Source organism: Neomonachus schauinslandi, chromosome 1, assembly GCF_002201575.2.
Source record: "Neomonachus schauinslandi chromosome 1, ASM220157v2, whole genome shotgun sequence".
NCBI lineage: Eukaryota > Metazoa > Chordata > Mammalia > Carnivora > Phocidae > Neomonachus > Neomonachus schauinslandi.
The window spans coordinates 10,895,369-10,904,817 of NC_058403.1; the positions used below are offsets into that span (position 1 = coordinate 10,895,369).

Sequence of the window (9,449 nt, forward strand, 5' to 3'; positions counted from 1 at the left end):
CTTTTCATCTCGTTAGCCAGGACTGCTGTAGGGCCACCTGTGGCTAAAAACGTAGAATTTTAGCTGCATCCATTTCAATCCTAAAAAAAAAATGATGCTACACCTTCCACTGTTTCTCAAGCAGACCTCTTTGCCAATATTGCCAAGGCAAAATGCATTCTTCAAGATTAGAAAAGCCTGCTCCCCAAGTCGTTGGCCACGCAGTCAGGGTGACCTGAGCCGGTGGTCTTGTGCTGAGATGCTTCAAAGTCTTATTTAAAATGTTTGGACCCCCATGAAGCTCTACTACATCCAAGTTTAGGAAGAGATTTGGATAGGAAGGGGGCTGATGGGCTTTGTTGTTTATAAAATCAGGAATGCTGATAAAAGAGGTAAAGCTTTGAAAGCTTTGAGTCCTGCACCTGCTCATGGTCATCATTAACCGCCTTCAGCTGGAGGACACATCTGATGGAATGTCTGGCTGTAAATTTCAGCTGGCTCTGTTAGATGGGGAGGAGCATGGCTGTACCCTTGTAGAAGGGCCATTTCCTTCATGGCGTGAATACACGTGCCTGTGCCCATGTCCCTCTAACAGCTCCCCCATGTGCCCGTGTTACTCTGCATAGATCTTTGGAACACAGCATGTACAAGTCAGCATCTCACTCATCCAGCCGTCCCACCCTTAGAGAACTGGAGGAACCCAAGAATAAATATCTCGATTATCATAGGAGTTGGGGATCAAGTCCAGGCACTCACACTTCTGACGTCCAATAAATATTTGTTAAACAGAAAAAAAAATTAGAAGAGCCACATAGTTAATATTACTGGAATGTTTCTATGCATGCAAAGTGTGGTTGTGTCACACAGAAGCTTTGACTCATCTTAAGGAAAACACCAAATTTCTTCAGATCAGTTGTTTTGTTTTTTTTTTAATTTAAATTCAATTAGCCAACTTATAGTAACATCATTTGTTTCAGATGTAGTGTTCAGTAATTTGTCAGTTGCATATAATAGCTAGTGTTCATCACATCACGTGCCTTCCTTAATGCCCATCACACAATTACCCTATCCCCCTACCCACCTTCCCTCCAGCAACCCTCAGTTTATTTCCTAGAGTTAAGAGTCTCTCATGGTTTTTATCCCTCTCTGATGACTTCCCGTTCAGTTTTCCCTCCCTTCCCCAATGGTCCTCTGCGCTGTTCCTTATATTCCACATATGAGTGAAGCCACATGATAATTGTCTCTCTGACTGACTGATTTTGCCCAGCATAATACCCTCCAGTTCCATTCATGTCGATGTAAATGGTAGGTATTTATCTTTTCTGGTGGCTGAGTAATATTCAATTATGTATATATATCACATCTTCTTTATCCATTCATCTGTTGAAGGACAACTTGGTTCCTTCTACAGTTTGGCTACTGTGGACATTGCTGCTATAAACATTGGGATGCAGATCACTACATTTGTATCTTTGGGGTAAACATCCACTAGTGCAATTGCTGGGTTGTACGGTAGCTCTATTTTCAACTTTCTGAGGAACCTCCATACTGTTTTCCAGCATGGCTGTACCAGCTTGCATTCCCACCAACAGTGTAGGAGGGTTCCCCTTTCTCCACATCCTCGCCAACATCTGTCATTTCCTGACTTGTTAATTTTAGCCATTCTGACTGGTGTGAGGTGGTATCTCATTGAGGTTTTGATTTGGATTTCCCTGATGCTGAGTGATGAGCACTTTTTCATGTGTCTGTTGGCCATTTGGGTGTCTTCTTTGGAAAAATGTCTGTTCATGTCTTCTGCCCATTTCTTCATTGGATTATTGGTTCTTTGGGTGTTGAGTTTTATAGATCTTGGATACCAGCCCTTTATCTGATATGTCATTTGCAAATATCTTCTCCCATTCCGTAGATTGCCTTTTAGTTTTGTTGACTGTTTCCTTTGCTGTGCAGAAGCTTTTTATCTTGATGAAGTCCCAATAGTTCATTTTGCTTTTGTTTCCCTTGTCTTTAGAGACGTGTCTAGCAAGAAGTTGCTGCAGCTGAGGTCACAGAGGTTGCTGTGGCCGAGGTCACAGAGGTTGCTGCCTGTGTTCTCCTCTAGGATTTTGATGGATTCCTGTCTCACATTTAGGTCTTTCATCCATTTGAGTTTATCTTTGTGTATGGTGTAAGAAAATGCTCCAGTTTCATTCTTCTACATGTGGCTGTCCAATTTTCCCAGCACCATTTATTGAAGAGACTTTCCTGCTTTGTCGAAGGTTGGTTGACCATAGAGTTGAGGGTCCATTTCTGGGCTCTCTATTCTGTTTCATTGATCTATGTGTCTGTTTTTGTGCCAGTACCATACTGTCTTGATGATTGCAACTTTGTAATAGAGCTTGAAGTCTGGCATTGTGATGTTTCTTTTTCAACATTCCTCTGGCCATTCAGGGCCTTATCTGGTTCCATACAAATTTTAGGATTTTTGTTCCAGCTCTGTGAAAAATCTCAATGGTATTTTGATAGGTATTGCATTGAATGTGTAGATTGCTCTGGGTAGCATAGATATTTTAACAATGTTTATACTTCCAATCCATGAGCATGGAATATTTTTCCATTTCTTTGTGTCTTCCTCAATTTCTTTCATAAGTGTTCTGTAGTTTTTAGAGTACAGATCCTTAACCTCTTTGGTTAGGTTTATGCCCAGGTATCTTATGGGTTTTGGTGCAAATGTAAATGGGATTAATTCCTTAATTTCTCTTTCTTCTGTCTCATTGTTAGTGTATAGAAATGCAACTGATTTCTGTGCATTGATTTTATATCCTGCCACATTGCTGAATTCCTATATGAGTTCTAGCAATTTTTGGGTGGAGTCTTTTGGGTTTTCCACATAAAGTATTATGCCATCTGTGAAGAGAAAGAGTTTGACTTCTTCTTTGCCAATTTGAATGCCCTTTATTTCTTTTTGTTGTCTGATTGCTGAGGCTAGGACTTCTAGTACTATGTTGAACAACAGTGGTGAAAGTGGGCATCTCTCTCGTGTCCCTGACCTTAGGGGAAAAGCTCTGTTTTTCCCCATTGAGAATGATATTCGATGTGGGCTTTGCATAGATGGCTTTTATGATATTGAGGTATGTTCCCTCTATCCCTACTCTATGGAGAGTTTTAAACCAATACCCCTGATCAACATGGCTGCCAAAATTCTCACCAAGATACCAGCCAATAGGATCCAACAGTACATTAAAAGGATTATTTACCATGACCAAGTGGGATTTACTCCTGGGCTGCAAGTGTGGTTCAACATTCACAAATCAATCAATGTGATATATCACATTAATAAGAGAAAGGACAAGAACTATTTGATCTTTCAGTTGATGAAAAAAAAAACATTTGACAGAATGACTAATTCACCCCACAAGGAGCAGTATCCAAGGCCTTCATCTGCCACACAATCCAACTATCAAAATTTATCCACCAATTTCCCAAGCCATTCCCTGAGGATCTGGAATTTCACAAAGGAGACAGGCACAATTCCATTGAGAGCTCATTGCACCACTACATGTAGGAGCTAGAAAGACCCCTCTTCTTCTGTCTTTTTGGAAAGAAGACCCCTCTTCTTCCAAGAGCTTACGCTTCCAAAGAAACAAGATGCTTTTAAATCAGTTTACTTATGTATCTGATGGGCTAATCCCAATGTGTGGGTTAGTAAGGCTCAGTGGTAGCATCTTGCACTACGGTGGTACATTTGTTATGGTTGATAAGCCAATATTAATAAAATTATTATTAACTGAAGTCCATAGTTTACCTTAGGACTCATCTTTGTGTAGTATAGTCTATGGGTTTGGACAAATATATAATGACATATATCCACCATTATAGTATCACACAGAGTAGTTTAACTGCCCTAAAAATTCCCTGTGCTCCACCTAACTCCTCCTTCCCCCAAACCCCTGACCACCACTGATCTTCTTCCTCTCTCCATAGCTTTGCCTTTTTCAGAATGTCATAGAGTTGGAGTCATACAACATGTAGTCTCAGATTGACTTTCTTCACTTAGCAATATGCATTTAAGTTTTTTCTATGTCTTTTCATAGCTTGATAGCTAATTTCTTTTTATCACTTAATAATATACTACTGTCTGGATGCACAACAGTCTACTTATCCTCACCTACTGAAGAATATCTTGGTTGCTTCTACTTCTTGGCAAGTATGAGTAAAGCTACTACAAACACCCGTGTGCAGGTTATTGGGTAGACATAAGTTTTCAGCTCCTCTGGGGAAACATCAAGGAGTACAATTGCTGGGTTTTATGGTAAGAGTATATTTAGTTTTATAATACACTCTCAAACTGACTTCCAAAATTGCTGTACCATTTTGTATTGCAACCAACAATGAATGAGAGTTTCTATCACACCACATCCTGGCCAGGTGCTGTCACTTGGTGACACTTGGTGCTGTCAGTGTCAATATTTTTTAATTCATTCATCCAATAAATATTTAATCTGCACCTAATTAATGGCATGCACAGAGACAGTCAATCTCTTAAGTTGCTTAGAGTTCAGAATACCTTTAGGTTTAAAGTAGAAAGTTTTGGAAAGTACCGCATCTTTTTGATCAATGATTCTTAAACTTTAGTTGACATCTGAATCACTTGGAGGACTTGTTAGAACATAGACTGTAGTGGGCAGAGGAGAGAGGCAGGGCTCACCTCCAGAGTTCCAGATTCAGTAGACCTGGGATGGGACCCAAGAATTTGTCTTTCTAACAAGTTCCCAGATGCTACTGCTGCTGTTGGTCCAAAGACCACACCTTGAGAATCACTGCTTCTCAGGTGAAAGAAAGACGTCAAATGAGACTGCCACACCCTCCCTCGGGTATCAAAAAACACCAAATTGGACAACCACAACCTCCATATTAGACTCTGTTTTAGGGCTTCTGAGATACACCTAACCCAAGGGAAAATTCATGACATCTATGTTTTGTCTGCTCTTAAAAGATCTCAAGTCTCTCTGAAGGGGTTTAGTTTAAATCCCATAGGAAAACAGAACGGAAAACCATTTGTTAGGTACATTGTCCCTGTCTAAGGGAGCAGCTCTGAGGTAGGGAGGCCTAGCATGAGGATCCTTTCTGGAACATCAAGCAGATGTTGTTGTTGGAGGCTGTGCTAATGCATTTTGATGAGCATGAGTCACGGGGTTTTTTTGCAGCAGATGCCCTACCTCCTCATGCTAGAGCTTGTGCTGAGCCACCAAACACCAGATGACCCTAAGACCCTGATTATTTATAGTTTACTTATCAAAGGCAACGTCACCTGCAGGGCAGACCTGACTGTGACCCCAGGAATCAGGCTATTCCACTGCTACTTCTTGGCTTCTACCCTTACAACTTGTATTAATTATAGCCTCTTCTGCATCTCTGTCCTAGGAACCATTTACCACTCCAAGACAATGTTGCCCCAAGAGGGACACTAGCTGTCATTACAATTTTGTTTGCCAACATTTGCTGTGCCTGACTATGCCAGACGATGTGCCAGCCATGTCACATGTCTTCTCCTTAGTCTTCCCAAAGGCCTCTTCCTGTTGGCATCACAATCCCAAGTCTACAGATGAAGAAATTGAGGTTCAGTGCAGGTAAGCCATTCACCCTAGGTCATTTAGCTAGTAAGTAGCAGGGCCAGAATTCAAATTCAGGTCAGGCTAATATTACAGACTCTCATATGGAAGAGTAGATATGAGCAGAGCAACTAAGATATAGACCTAGAAGATGGGAGGTAAAGGTCTAGAATCAAGAACAAAAACTGGGGCACCTGGGTGGCTCAGTCGGTTAAGTGTCTGTCTTGGGCTCAGGTCATGATCCCAGGGTCCTGGGATTGAGCCCTGAGTCAGGCTCCCCGCTCAGCAGAGAGTCTGTTTCTCCCTCTCCCTGCCCCCCGCTTGTGCTCTCTCTTGCTATCTCTCTCACTCAAATAAATAAATAAAATCTTTTTTAAAAGAACAAGACTTCTGTGAGACATATGTCCAGTTGGAAGTCTCCTTCCACCTTCCAATTACCATGGAGTTCTATTTGTATCCCATGGAAAGCACTTCTCTTGGACTGTGGATTAATAGAATCATTTGTATTTCATTAGTCTTATCTACTCTGGACTCTTGTCCAAAGTTAGAGCTGAGAAAAGGTGTATGTTTAAGAAAAGGGTGGATGGATTAAAAGCAGTCAAACTGATCACATCTAGCACATAGATCTTGGTTTCTTAAACTGTTCTCTAATATAAGGATCCAGTGATTCTTGTAGAAATGGCTGATTCTAGGACTGGAGCAGGAAATATACAAGATGAGCCTGGGACATAGTATAGTGCCAGAAACTAAGGGAGTGCTCCCCCAGAAAACAAGCCCCACAATGATGGGGGCTTGTCAAAGGGACATAGGAACCAACTGAAAGAGTCTCCATTGACCAAAGCTGGAGCAGTTTGAGCAACAAAATAAAGTAGTATTGGACTATAATCCAAAAAATAGAGTTAATATCCATGAGTTCATGGTGATATTAATAACTGATTGAATAAATAAGTAGAAAGATTAGACAAATCTTGCAGAAGAATCCCAGATAATTTGTGTAGATATTCCAACTCTCAAGGCGGTAAGGCATACTTTAGTGTTGGCTCCACATCGTGACTTCCTTCCAGAGAGGACAACATGGAAAGAGAGGGAAAAGAATAACATTATAGTGAAATCTGACACTCTCTCAGGCAGGTGATTAAAGTCCACATCAACAATGGTAAGTCAGGTTGATAGTATGTGCCCTGGATAAGCCTTGATAAAAATGACACTTTCCCTTTGTGCTCTTCCTCCCCAAAACCCATAACCCCAGTCTAATCATGAGAAAAAACATCAGGCAAATCCCAATTGAGGGACATGCTACAAAACACCTGACCAGTATTCCTCAAAACTGTCAAGGCCATCAAAAAATCAAGGAAGTCTGAGAAACTGTCACAGTTAAGAGCCTAGGGAGACACAGTGACTAAATGTGATATCCTGGATGGAATCCTGGAACAGAAAAAGGACATTAGGGGAAAAAAAACCCAGAAAATATTAATAAAGTATAGACTTTAATTAGTAACAAAGTATCAGTATTGGTTTATTAGTTGTAACAATTGTATCATATTAGTAAAAGACGTTAATAATAGAGAAAAGTGGGTGTGTGGGAACTCTGTACTATCTTGGCAATTTTTCTATAAATCTAAAACTATTTAAAAATTTTAGAGTTTATGTTTTTAAAAGGTCATATCATGCCTTTAAGTAGGTGGAATTCCAGGTCGATTACCGTATGAATGGGGACAAGGGGAGTCATATAGAAAATGGAAAGGAAAGCAAAGCTATTTACAGTTCTCAACATGAATGGTCTTTCCATTAAGGATGCATTTTATTCATGTATTGTTATTCTAATAAAGATTGCTATATTTTCTTGGCTACATTGGGTCAATCTATTAGCTGCATGGTAGAGGTTAGCACAACTATCCAAAAGCATAGATTTTTCCTTGGAAAGAGCCAGCATAGCTTAATAAGGAGTCTCCATCTCAGTTTCACAAGACCATTCCAGAGGATGATTTCTGAAAGGTCTGGTCCCCTTCTCAGGGGCTCTCAAAGGGCTTCTGGTTCCATTTCTAACCTGTAGCAGAGCCACAACCTTGTCTGTCCCAGCAGCCACAGCAGGTAGATGGCCAAGCACAATGGTTTCTGATAAAGGTCTGCACTTGCCTTATCTGCGTTTTGATGATCATGGCTTATCACACTCAAGCAACTACATGGTTCAGTTGAAAAGACACCCTACAGCAAGTGGTCAAGACAATGGGCCAGAGTTTCCATAGTTCCATGAGTTCCATATTTGACAGCAAGGGGTCAATCCTGCCATATTCCCAAGGAGGCAATTTGTGGGTCAGATCCATCCCGCCTCCTTCCCCGCACTGATCACGGAGAAACTGATCCCTGCAGATTGTGTTTACCAGGCTTCCAGATGAGTTTAGCTAAGGGGCAGCATTGGCAGGAGACTGAAGAGCAGGAAGAAGGGAGAAGCCAGGATATCTTTCCCCTTCTTTCTCTGCCTCATGGGGCATCTCAGCAGGGGCCGCATTTCCTTCATGGCTCCAGCTCCCACCAGACATGCCCACCAGGGTTGCTGGGTGACCCAGGTCCCCACTCTGGTAACATCCATCCTCTCTCTGACTCCCCAGTCTAGGGGACTGGTGGCCTCCTGCTGTTGCTGACTTCTGGATTCCTTCACTGCCCTCTGTTTGGCTTCTCAGAGATTTCATCACCTGCATAACCAATTTCCTCTATTAAATATCCTCTATTTAAAATACTTAGGGTGGATTTTGATTTCCTGATTAAACTCTGCAATATCTTAAGACCAGATTTTTTTTTCATTCCCATCCAGAACAAGAAAAAGACACACACACACGCACACACACATACACACACATATACTTTGAAAGCACTTTGCATCTTTCTTCCTTATTTTATATCATAACAGTTACTGTTTATTAGGAGCAGTTTGCTGAGCAGGTGGATTCCTATCACTGTCATCAAGTAGGGAAGTCGTAGAGGACCTGGGAGAATGATCTAGAGAAACTGGGATGACTTCATATGATCTCCCGGCCCAACAGCACCAGCAAAATCATTATCTGAATCTTCCCTACAACTAACAAATCTTTTGGCTACACACTTTTAAGACTCTCCATGCTCACACAGTGAAGGAAGCAATGATCTTTGCTCTCTGTGATGTCTAAGGGAGTCATCCCGGTATTTCTAGGTTAACTAGATGAACTACAAAGAGCACTTCCTTCATGGCTGAAGAAGAAAGATGTTGTGGCTGTGGATTAATATTGGCATCTTCATCTGGTCTAATTGACTTCATGTGGTCCCTAGATGCAGTGGCTTGGGGTGTTTAGAGAGCTAGGGTTGTTTTATAGTAATTAAGGACTATTTGGTTGAAGGTGCATTTGTTACTTTGGGGCGGGTTTGCTTTCATTTGTTTTCATTGCTGTCCAATGTCACAGATTTTGCCTAAGTTACCCAGATAGTTTAAAACTAAAAAGTTCACTTGGGCAGGGCCTGGGGGGCACAGTCAGTTAAGCGTCCGACTCTTGGTTTTGATTCAGATCATGATCTCAGGGTTGTGAGATCGAACCCGGCGTCGGGCTCTGCTATTAGTGCAGGGTCGGCTTAAGATTTTCTCTCTCCCTCTCCCTCTGCCCCTTCTGCTCCTGCTCGCTCTCTCTCCATCTCTCTCTCTCTCAAATAAATAATCTTTTTTTTTAAGATTTTATTTATTTATTTGACAGAGAGAGTGCGAGGGAGGGAACGCAAGCAGGGGGAGTGGGAGAGGGAGAAGCAGGCTTCCCGCCCAGCAGGGAGCCCTATGTGGGGCTCAATCCCAGGACCCCAGGACCATGACCCAAGCTGAAGGCAGACGCTTAACGACTGAGCCACCCAGGTGCCCCTAAA

General features: G+C 41.8%; 1 pseudogene; it reads left to right on the top strand.

Moving 5' to 3' along the window:
- The first annotated feature begins 238 nt into the window (after window positions 1-238).
- On the top strand, window positions 239-421 carry LOC110570014 (annotated as a pseudogene).
- The last annotated feature ends 9,028 nt before the right edge of the window (window positions 422-9,449 follow it).